The sequence below is a fragment of the Galeopterus variegatus genome, unplaced genomic scaffold (assembly GCF_000696425.1).
Source record: "Galeopterus variegatus unplaced genomic scaffold, G_variegatus-3.0.2 Scaffold5773, whole genome shotgun sequence".
In the NCBI taxonomy this organism is placed as follows: Eukaryota; Metazoa; Chordata; class Mammalia; order Dermoptera; family Cynocephalidae; genus Galeopterus; species Galeopterus variegatus.
Window position 1 is genome coordinate 65,648 of NW_007731884.1, and position 11,898 is coordinate 77,545.

Here is an 11,898-nt window from a genome sequence, read left to right on the forward strand (position 1 = left end):
TTTTCCTCTAAAAATACATAGTTTTCTATATATAAAGGGTAATTTTTTAACAGGTCATGGGACTAAAATGTAGTGGGATGTCTAAATTTTATAATGAGAGTCAATGGTATTTTCAATATAAAAACAGACATAAATATTTACCTTTTTTTGATGTTTATCTTATTGACAACTTTTGGGGGCCATGTATATTGTGGCTAGAGACCTAAATTGCATTTTCTTAAAGGACAACAATTAGCAATTTCTCTAGCCATGCTGCATAGTTCCATTGCCTTATTTTTAATAATTGAAACCTCTCATTTTTACAGTGGCTTCCTGTTGGTTAAAAAGAGTGCTTTGTATGGGTGATTTGTTAAAGTTCTGTTTATGCTTATTTAACCTTCTTAGCCAAGATGAAAAAAGTAAAGGACGTGTCAGCCTGGGTATGAGCATTTCCCTATAGAAAATGGGGGAGGTGGGGGGAGAAGCAAAACGTGCACTGAGCTCTGTTTATGGTTTAACTGGTGAATATGTGCTGATTAAAAACCTATGATGAATGCATCACCAGTAATGTTGTATTGGGCAGCAGCAATTGGCTAGAGAAATATTTTGATTTCTACTCTATTACCCCAAACAAGATAAAGTGGTTGAGCTGAGTATTTATATCTCTACTCTTCTAGCTGGGGCCTGTGAGGAAATAATTCAATGAGATAAGCCTCCACTTTGCAACAGAACAGATAGAGACGATGCTTAATTGATGCTTTCTCCTCATTATTTCATCCTTTTGGGATACGTCACATTTTAAGAAAGGCAAGGAAAGTGATTAGGGCATTATAGGGACTTTGCTGTGTGAATTATCTTCCCTGGGGTTTTGTTTGTTTGTTTGTTTGGTGCCTGGCCAGTACACGAATCAAAACCTGGACTTTGTGTCCTAGGGTTTTCAGTTCTATTAAAAGTTCTTTTAAATGACCGAATGGTGATCTTAGCATCCTCTTGTATTCCTCTGTACAGGTAAAACTTCGTTTTCTGAGAAGGAAGACGAGGCCTGAAGAACAAGGATTTTTATAATTTGGTTGTCCACATTTGGAAACTAGAACTTCAGAGGGGGTATAAATGTCAACATTGATTTATTTGGCGATTAAAGGCATGCATCAGACCTTATAAAATGTTGGCGAAAGGTTGGACTGTAAATAAGAGGTACTGCGTTCTTCGACCTTTGTTGTCTAGGAGGTGTTAGTAGCTAATACTATCAAATGACTAGTTTCATTTCAGCAACCTGTCATGGAATGAATGAATTTAAATGTCACTTGGTTAATGACTACCCTCGGGCCTTAACAAAAATCCCATTACTTGGCCAGGGAATGTAATGGCAAAGTGAGATAGTGGGTAAAAGAAAGAAGGAAGGAAAGGAGGGAGGGAGAGAAGGAAGTTTGACTGTCCTGCTTTCATCAAACTAACATTTTAAACAAGTATACATTTTTATTTTCAAGCTCATTTTTGCTTAGATGAACAGATATGAAACAACCGTAGGGCAAAGCATTAAAACTCTCAGCCTCTCGATTTTCCTAAAGTGACATCATTGATGGTGACACATTGGTGTCTCTTTCTGAACATCCATTAGCCTCTCATTGGGCCATGAGGCAATTTCCTTTGTCTCTCATTATTCAGTTTACATGACTGCCTTGCTCCAACCCTCCTGGAGCTCATTTACTACTTCTGGAATTAATAAGAGCTGGAAGTTTGAAGGTTTCTTGTAAATAGCAGTGCCATACTAGAGCAGGCAGAGATTCTGGTTTCAATCATTTGTACTTTCTTGGGATGAAACCAGACTTCCTACCCTTGACCATGTGGGAATGACTTCATTCACTCAAGGCAGAGGTAAGTCCAGGGATTTTTGCCCTTCTGGCATTGTCTCAATATGCCTCGGACAGGAGAGCGATTTTGATGTTCTCCTTTCCCTGATGACTTTTGGAGTTCATCCACTACTAGTCTGAGTTGAGCTTCTTATTGTTTTGTAAACTTCCCATCTGTGAGGACCTGGGTTTTGTCTCTGCATTTCCTACAGAAGTGACTCTCAATCCTAACTGCACATGTTAATTACTGGTAAAGTTAAAAAGAAAAAAAAAAAAAAACCCTACATCTAGAGATTCTGATTCAGTTGCTCTGGTCCAGAGCCAGCTTGTGATTTCAGAACACTCCCCAGGTGAAGGCTGAGTGTAATGGGTAGGATGGTTGCTTGTATAGGGCAGGCAGTCTCCAGAAAATGACAGGTTGAACTGCATTGTTAGGTAAGTGGGTTACACAGTGCAGACGATTTTGGATAAGAGTTTATCTGGACATATCTCACTGCAGGTATTTTGTGGCGCTTCAGCAGCTCATCGTTTTGGGTAAACCATAAGGGTATAAAGGTCTCAACCTCATTCAGCCGGTAGCTCGGCTTCACTTTGTTGTTCACCTTTGGGTTTTGTGCCTTAGTTAGCTCATCAGTAAAATAGGGTGGCGCTTCAGCAGCTCATCGTTTTGGGTAAACCATAAGGGTATAAAGGTCTCAACCTCATTTAGCCGGTAGCTCGGCTTCACTTTGTTGTTCACCTTTGGGTTTTGTGCCTTAGTTTGCTCATCAGTAAAATAGGATAATCAAAAAATCTGCCACAGTGAGCTTTGTGTAAAATTGTCAAATAGCTGTCATGTAAACGTGGATGGAGCTTTAGAAGCAGAAGCAGCAGGAATGTGGCTGGGGTCCTGTCAAACAGTGACTATCAATGGGGCTCAGCAAGGACATGGATGTAGCAATCAGGCCACCAAATCTTGTCATCATGACATCAGTGCCACAGAGGGTATGCCACAGTCCCCGTACACTGAGGATTACAACTACCATGTCCCCTTTGTACTAACTAGCTGAAGGGGCTCTGGTGTCTAGACCCTTTCCATGAGCTGGATGTGTGGTTGGCCAGGACATCAGTGTGAGGATGGTGGTGCCCTGTTCTGACCACCAGTGCAGTGGGAGCCCTGTGTACTCTGCAGGGAGGCCCAGATCTGCTGGCATCGTCTGTCCACATCAGCAGGGCCACTCCCACCGAGGGCCCAGCTCACAGCCCTGGGCCTGGCCCCAGGCCTGGAGTGGTTCCTTCAGATCCTGAGCTGTGGACCCTCATTTCGGAGATGAAGCCTTTTCCTCTTCTCATTCCCGACCTGTGGTTAGAACTGGAGCTTCACACTGTGCCTCCATCCTCCTCTGCCCTGCCTATCTCATTCTGTGATCCCCAATGCTGGCTTATGTTCCCTCCTTAAGGCCAGTCCAGCAGACTCTGGGAGGCCAGGCTGAGCAGCTTCACGAGGTAGCCACCAAGCATCTGCCCTGGGGCATTTAATGCCTCTTTCTCACACCTGATCTAAAGTTGTAATTGAAATTTAATATTGTTCTTTAAATGTGCCCCCTAGAGATGGAAAACAATTGTTCCCTCTTTTGTGATAGGTGTGTTATTAGTGAAGTGTTGGACCCTCTCATCTTGGGCTAAATTACCCCAATGTTTGCAGTTGCTCTCAACAGTTTATATGTTATCTCTCCTCATCTCCTCTTGGGCTATGGAGTGTCAAACCACACGCAGTACCTTAATAAAAGAGCTATCAAGGATGACTTGTTCCATAAGTGAGAAAAGAAGGCACAGAGAGTTTTGAAAACTTGCAACCGTAACAGGTGAATGGGACTTGAAATGAGGATTCTCCCCTCCATTGGAGGGGGGTGGGCAGGGGAGGTAGACATGGACAGTGGTGGCAGTCAAGGGTACTACTTAANCCCCCTCCTCCTCCGCCTCCGGGAGCCGGGCTGAGCAGGCCGGCCCGCGCCGGTGACTGGCCGTCACTAAGTTTCTATACTCCTACATCATGGTTCAGTATTATTAGAGGGAAAAAATATTCCTGCTGAATCAAACAGTCTATGGAAAGTCTATGCTGGCATCCAGGCCCTATTTATTTGTTCCTTCCTTCCTTCCTTCATTCATTCAACACACATTTACTGAGCACCAGTTTTGTGTGTGCCCTTTTGCTCAGCGCACAAACCTCTGATCTCTGGTATTTGTGCATGGCTGTGCCCTGGGCTGGCAACATAGTGTTACATCAAGAGACTCTGCTTCTCAACACCACTCTCCATCTGCTTGCTGGGAAAGCTGGAGAGTTAGGGGGAGCTCTGGTGATAGCACCTGCATGCCAGGATGTGGAATTTGGAGTTCGACAGGTGTGTGCTACTTTTACAGATAAGGACAGGGAGGTCTGAGAGAGGAGGACTTACCCAAGTTCAGATAGTAATTTAGTGCCTGTCTGAGGCTAGAACCTAGTTCTCTGATTAGTTTAGGAAACAAGCACCCTTTCCACTAGATCACATGCCTCTGTATGACTGGTGTAACTTGTCCTTAAGATTTCATCTACACATAGGTGTTGTTTTCCTTTCTGGAGAGCTGCATTTCAAAGTTAAGTGATGTAGCTCTTGAATAAGTGTAGAACGGTGGTTCTCAACCATTGCTGTATTAGATCATCTGGAGAGCATTTCAAAAATACTGATGTGGGAGCCCCACCCCAGACCAATAAAATAAGTATTTGTAGGGGTGGAGCTGGGGCCTCCTTTTGTTTTTTAAAGCTCCCCAGGTGCTTCTAATATAGTCAAGGCTCCAAAGTCAGTCTAATATCCAGACAATGGTCTAGAGGGCAGTGTTTCCAAATTCTAATGATCATTTGAATAATCTGGGGATTTTGCTAAAATGCAGATTCTGATTCAGCAGGTCAAGCGGGGCCCATTTCCAGTCTCCATTTCTAACGGGCTTCCACATGATGTCAATACTGCCAGTCCTTGGACCACACTTGGAGTCGCAGCTCCGGAAGGTGCTCTGGAATTCTGGCCATTCACTTGGTCCCTGGTTACTCCAGCCAGAGGCCTGGGAGTCACCTCTCTCCTTCACCCTCTCCTCATTTCCACCTATCCAGCCCTTAGTCAATTCCATCCCATTGTTCCCAGCAGCTCTTATCCTTTTTTGATGGACTGGTACAACCTTTTCTTCCCTGTTCCCACCATCACTCACTACCCCGGTTGTGATCTTCGCTAGACTGCCTCCCGACGGGGCTTTCTCGTTCCTTCTTGCTCTGCCCACGCTGTTGTTACTACCTAGAAGGGTCTGCCCCTCCTTGACCCATCTTTTAAGAGACAAGGGCATCCCTGGACCTCGTCTCTCCCTGCATTAATCACCTATGACAATTGTCTAGGAACAGGATGCCCTTCTGGTTCGTCTCTGCGTTTCCAGCCCCCAGCTCAGCGCCTATCAGACTCTCAAATACTTGTTGGATTTAACAAACAAAACCCTAACTCCAAGGACAAACAAAGGCCTCAGCTGCTCTCCTTCCGATAAAAATGAACATTCCTTCGAGATTATGCGTCAGGCTTTAAACTCCCCACTTAAAAGAAAAAAAAGGTTCTAAATTACCCCAATGTTTGCAGTTGCTCTCAACAGTTTATATGTTATCTCTCCTCATCTCCTCTTGGGCTATGGAGTGTCAAACCACACGCAGTACCTTAATAAAAGAGCTATCAAGGATGACTTGTTCCATAAGTGAGAAAAGAAGGCACAGAGAGTTTTGAAAACTTGCAACCATAACAGGTGAATGGGACTTGAAATGAGGATTCTCCCCTCCATGGGAGGGGGGTGGGCAGGGGAGGTAGACATGGACAGTGGTGGCAGTCAAGGGTACTACTTAAGAAACTTGGCTGCAGGGACAGACAGATCTTCACTTCATAATGTTTCAGTTTTCTTATCTAAAAAAAACAGAACAAGAATACTTAACCCATCAGGATTCGGTGAAGATTAAAAGGAATATATGTAAAAGATACTTGTGCAGGGTTTGGCATCTAAGAGGTTCTTATTAAAAGGCAGTAGATGCATGCACATACACACACATGTGTACATACATGTACACACATGCACTTGCAACCCTGAAGCTGGTAGCTTTGAGGAGTCCCTTTCCAAGGCTCCACCATAGCCCATAGGTCCCTTAGCCCACAGGTGACTTAGCTTCTGGGAGCATCTGCCTCCGTCGCAACCTGGAGCAGTCCCTTCTCTCCAGGTTTGAGTCCATGCAAGGATGCATGCTCTGGAGAATGACCTGCAAGAATGCTCAGGGGCTCTCTGGCCAGCAGTGGATGTGCCTCTGTCCTGCTGCACAAACAGAGGAGAAACTACCCTAGATGGTGGCTCTAGTCCCTCCATACCTCTGATTCCTGAAACCTGTTTAAGTACAGGGGTTCAGCAGCATCTGCTTTATTTTAATGAAATGAGGCAATGTTTTTAAGTAGAACACTTAGCCCAGTGACTAGCATGTACTAAATATCCAACACATATTAGCATTCTTAGTGATGGGAATAGTTGTTCAGCAGCATCTGCTTTATTTTAATGAAATGAGGCAATGTTTTTAAGTAGAACACTTAGCCTAGTGACTAGCATGTACTAAATATCCAACACATATTAGCATTCTTAGTGATGGGAATAGTTTTAAATCCAAAGCTTGATAGGGTCAGAGTGCTTCCAAGTGTCCTTTCTCCAATCTGAGAGGGGGAGGGAGAGATGAATAGACTTTACATCAGGGTCAAACAGTCTATGGAAAGTCTATGCTGGCATCCAGGCCCTATTTATTTGTTCCTTCCTTCCTTCCTTCATTCATTCAACACACATTTACTGAGCACCAGTTTTGTGTGTGCCCTTTTGCTCAGCGCACAAACCTCTGATCTCTGGTATTTGTGCATGGCTGTGCCCTGGGCTGGCAACATAGTGTTACATCAAGAGACTCTGCTTCTCAACACCACTCTCCATCTGCTTGCTGGGAAAGCTGGAGAGTTAGGGGGAGCTCTGGTGATAGCACCTGCATGCCAGGATGTGGAATTTGGAGTTCGACAGGTGTGTGCTACTTTTACAGATAAGGACAGGGAGGTCTGAGAGAGGAGGACTTACCCAAGTTCAGATAGTAATTTAGTGCCTGTCTGAGGCTAGAACCTAGTTCTCTGATTAGTTTAGGAAACAAGCACCCTTTCCACTAGATCACATGCCTCTGTATGACTGGTGTAACTTGTCCTTAAGATTTCATCTACACATAGGTGTTGTTTTCCTTTCTGGAGAGCTGCATTTCAAAGTTAAGTGATGTAGCTCTTGAATAAGTGTAGAACGGTGGTTCTCAACCATTGCTGTATTAGATCATCTGGAGAGCATTTCAAAAATACTGATGTGGGAGCCCCACCCCAGACCAATAAAATAAGTATTTGTAGGGGTGGAGCTGGGGCCTCCTTTTGTTTTTTAAAGCTCCCCAGGTGCTTCTAATATAGTCAAGGCTCCAAAGTCAGTCTAATATCCAGACAATGGTCTAGAGGGCAGTGTTTCCAAATTCTAATGATCATTTGAATAATCTGGGGATTTTGCTAAAATGCAGATTCTGATTCAGCAGGTCAAGCGGGGCCCATTTCCAGTCTCCATTTCTAACGGGCTTCCACATGATGTCAATACTGCCAGTCCTTGGACCACACTTGGAGTCGCAGCTCCGGAAGGTGCTCTGGAATTCTGGCCATTCACTTGGTCCCTGGTTACTCCAGCCAGAGGCCTGGGAGTCACCTCTCTCCTTCACCCTCCCCTCATTTCCACCTATCCAGCCCTTAGTCAATTCCATCCCATTGTTCCCAGCAGCTCTTATCCTTTTTTGATGGACTGGTACAACCTTTTCTTCCCTGTTCCCACCATCACTCACTACCCCGGTTGTGATCTTCGCTAGACTGCCTCCCGACGGGGCTTTCTCGTTCCTTCTTGCTCTGCCCACGCTGTTGTTACTACCTAGAAGGGTCTGCCCCTCCTTGACCCATCTTTTAAGAGACAAGGGCATCCCTGGACCTCGTCTCTCCCTGCATTAATCACCTATGACAATTGTCTAGGAACAGGATGCCCTTCTGGTTCGTCTCTGCGTTTCCAGCCCCCAGCTCAGCGCCTATCAGACTCTCAAATACTTGTTGGATTTAACAAACAAAACCCTAACTCCAAGGACAAACAAAGGCCTCAGCTGCTCTCCTTCCGATAAAAATGAACATTCCTTCGAGATTATGCGTCAGGCTTTAAACTCCCCACTTAAAAGAAAAAAAAGGTTGACCAAATTTAACAAAGTAAGTGGTTATTTCCTGTCTGGGCTGGGTGGTTTAATGCAGGCTCAAAGCAGGCGACGGGACAGGAATGAGAGGATGGATGCTGGCAGGGGCTTGGAGGTCTGCTTTCAAATCTGGACTCGTCCCAGCAGGGAGAAAAGCTGGCGCTCTGGGACAGGGTGGGGACTGCCGACGGGGAACCTCCCTGGCCCGGGAGACAGTCGGCAGCGCGGGGAGGCAGGCGGGAGCCGGGAGCGTGAAGGAACTTGGCGCGGAGGGAGGCGCCGCACGCGCAGCCGTTCAGGTTTCGCGTCTTGCGAGCGCCCGCATGGGCGGCGGGCTTGGGGAAGGGGGCGGGGGAGCGGGAGGGCAGGTCCGGAGCCGCGGGGGTGGAGGAGGGGGGAGACCGAAGGAAATGAGACAACCTTTTCCTCCCACTGACTCGGGCTCCTCCGGCGTCTGCGGGGCTCGGCGTGGCCGCCCGTGAGCGCCGAGGCCGAGACCCCGCGTCCCCAGCCCAGCCCCGGCCGCCCCTCCGCCGGGATTTCTCTCCGAGGCGCCGGTACCGCCGGCCCAAGCCCCGGGCAGCGCTTTGTCGCGTCCTCCCCTCGGTGATCGGCTCCGGGTCCCCCAGCTCGGCCCCGCGCGCCCCGAGCGCAACCCCCGGAAGTGCGCGCCGGCGGCCCCGGCGAAGGTAAGCGGCGCCCGAGAGCGCGCCCAGGGCGCAGGGGCGCCCGGCATCCCCGGCCGGCCCCGGCTCCTCCGCAGCGCCCCCTCTTCGGAAACGCCCAGAGCACTTCTGACCTGAAGCCGCTGCTTTGTTCCCGGGCCCTTGCCCAGGTGTTGCAGGCTGCGTCCCCCGGAGAACTCCGCTTCCCAGGGCTTTCTTTTTTGCCTTCTCTCCCTCTTACTTTCCTACTGCTTCTCCCGCCCCCCGCTTCTTTTTCTGGATCAGACCCCACTTAGCCCCTCTGCCTCGGAGACCGGGTCCTTTCCAAATCTCGGTGCCCCCTCCTCCTCCGCCTCCGGGAGCCGGGCTGAGCAGGCCGGCCCGCGCCGGTGACTGGCTTTGACCCCGGGTCTGCCGTGGGGCGGACCTGCCTGAAATGTTCGTGTTGTACGTTGAACTAGTTACCTGGCTCGTTTCGGAGGCATCTAGCTCGCCGAGCGCATTTGGCGACCCCCAGGACCCCGAAATGAGAGTGGATTGGGAAGCGAAAGGGCTGTTGGCGCCCCCTAAAGCCTCAGTGGGACGCTCTGCCGGTGAAGGGCACAGTCAGCCCCACGCCGCTACGTCTGGGGCTCCCAATGGTTGGGGAGGGGACACTCGATATGGGACGTGTATGGGGCATGGAGGTAAGGAGGATGGCTCGGAAGGAGAGGAGAGCCAACCACATCGCTCTGAACTTGTCATTTTGCTTTAATTAATTGCCTGAGTTTTCGCATCAGGACTATGAGTAAGAACTCCGATTCCTATTTTGCAAAAGGGCAAAATGAGATTGCGGAGTGACTAAGTAACCTGCCCAGGGCCACACAGCTCGGAAAGGGCCCAGCCAGGATTTGGACTGCCTTCTTACCCTTGTTGGTCCCCCATTGCTGACAGAGGGATGGGAATCTGCAGGTGTTTTGCAAGCACTGAAGGTAATTCCTCTGCATGTTAAAGTTTGAGAATCACTGTCTTCACAGAATAAAATCTAACTTCAGGCCTTGCTCACATGACTCTTCACAATTAGCCTCAACTTTACCTTCCTAGCCTCATCTCATGCCACTTTCTCTATGCTCCTGCCCTATCTCCCAACTCACTGTTCTTTTGGTATTCTAGGTCCTGAGTTTTTGGAATGTTCTTCCTCCTCCTTGGCTGGCAAATTCCTCTTCATTCTGAGACTAGATCTCAAGTGCCCTTCTGGGTGAAGCATTCTTCAGTTCCTATAGACAGTTCTGTTGTTCCCTGTTGCCCCAGCCCCTTTTTTTTCTTTCAGTTCATCTTTCTTGTATAGGGATCCCTTGTTTATCTCTTCACTGGTCTCTACATACCTGGAACCTAGCACAATGCCATGTTCAAGGTGGTGGCTAAAGCTTTCAGGCTTTGGAGTCAGGCTGCTGCATTCAAATCCTAGCTCTGACACTTATTAACTCTGTTAAAAGTTAATTACTTGACCTTGGGCAAGTTGACTCAGTCTCTCAAAGCCTTACTGGTAAAATTAGCTCTCAAAGAAATAGTCTGCCTTCTCTGCAGACTAGTGTGACTAACTAATGGGATAATAATTGTTCATCTTAATTCTTAACACTCCATGCCAGGACATGGTTCAAGTTTAGCATCTTGTGAGTTTTACTCACTTAATCCTTAGAATGTCTCTTTAAATATAGTACTGATATTGCCCTATTTTCCAAAGTAATGGAGGCACAGAGAGGCTAAGCAGTTTACCCAAAGTCACACAACTAATGAGTGGTTCACAGGATTCACACAGACATCTGGATTGCAGAACACACACTCTTCACACTATACAAGTAAAGGGCTTAGCCCAGTGCTCAGCACATAGCAAGTGTTCAGTGAACATGAGCTGAGGTTTGTTGTGTGCATTAATGAGAAGTGAAGTACACTGGATTTTCCACCTGCACCACATTTGTGATCTAAGACAGTGTCATTATTTTTACAATTTCTGTTCCTTTCCTTATCTCCTTGCCCTGCCCCCAGCCACATAGAGGCAGGATATTGGGGTCAGTCCTCTTTCACAGTGCTGGGCCAGCACCATTGACCTCAATGCTAAATGTAGCCTAAGTGTGTGTAATCGGGGCTAGAACAGCATTAACTGTTTGGGGATGGGGAGGATGGAGTCAACACACCTGCCTGGAAAAGAGAGATGTAGATTTGGGGTGAGGAACTTCATGACCCAGCTTTGACCTTACCAAGCACATACCCTTTGCAGTGTGCTCGTAGCCCATAAATATTGATGAAACCAATCAGTGAATGGAGATGGATGAATCAATGCCACTAGCTGATCTTATACCTGATCAGATGCAGAGTATACCTTCTCTTCAAGTTATTATGAGGAACATTTATCTATTAAAGGTAAAACTTGTTAGGGGGATTTAATGACCCATCTGGGGTGTTGGAGAACTTGTTTTAGAACCAGTCACTGACCCCCTGTGTGAGCTGTGTATGACATCGGACACTAGGCTACAGCTGATCACCAAACCAACTTGGAATCTTTTATTTCCCCTAATGCAGCCCTGACTTTGAAAGCTGAGCCCTCTCATTGCTAGTCCCTGGGCTACTTGCTCTGTCAGCCAGACTGCTTGCACAAATACCTGCACATATGTGTACTCTGGCTTCCTCCACAGCTGCCTTGCACAGCTGCAATCCCCCTGAGTTTGCTTGTTTTGGCACATTGTCCCCAAACCTTCAGTGGGATGAGGTCACCTAATGTGTGCAAGACCTCATGGTTTTCTTAGGGGCTGTGGAAATGTTCTAGTAAGGGCTGCTTTTGACTGTGGAGCAAGGTGAGAACTTTCCTGTCTCTTGACAACCAAGATGCCTCAGATCCTGTGTATCCCTTCCCTTCAGACACCAGATTCTTGCTTTCTCCTGGCATTATCCCCTCTCTGAGGTCACCGGCTGGCTCATCCAAGAAACAAATTGCCCCAGGATGTTAATGGCCAGAGTTAAAGTCAGACTCAAGATCTTTGGGCATTACTTGTATTTTCACTGAGGCTTGTATAGCCTGGCCGAGAAAATAAATTAGCCCAGGGGTGGCAGTGTGGGG

The 11,898-nt window shown here is 47.3% G+C and overlaps 1 long non-coding RNA gene across 1 annotated transcript in view; it reads right to left on the reverse strand.

Annotated features, from left to right (window-relative positions):
- Window positions 1–9,336, reverse strand: part of LOC103605375 — a 12,721-nt gene extending 3,385 nt beyond the window's left edge. The window contains exon 1 of the long non-coding RNA XR_551788.1: window positions 9,270–9,336. This is a non-coding gene — a long non-coding RNA (uncharacterized LOC103605375). The remainder of the gene's footprint in view (window positions 1–9,269) is intronic.
- Window positions 9,337–11,898: the final 2,562 nt, after the last annotated feature.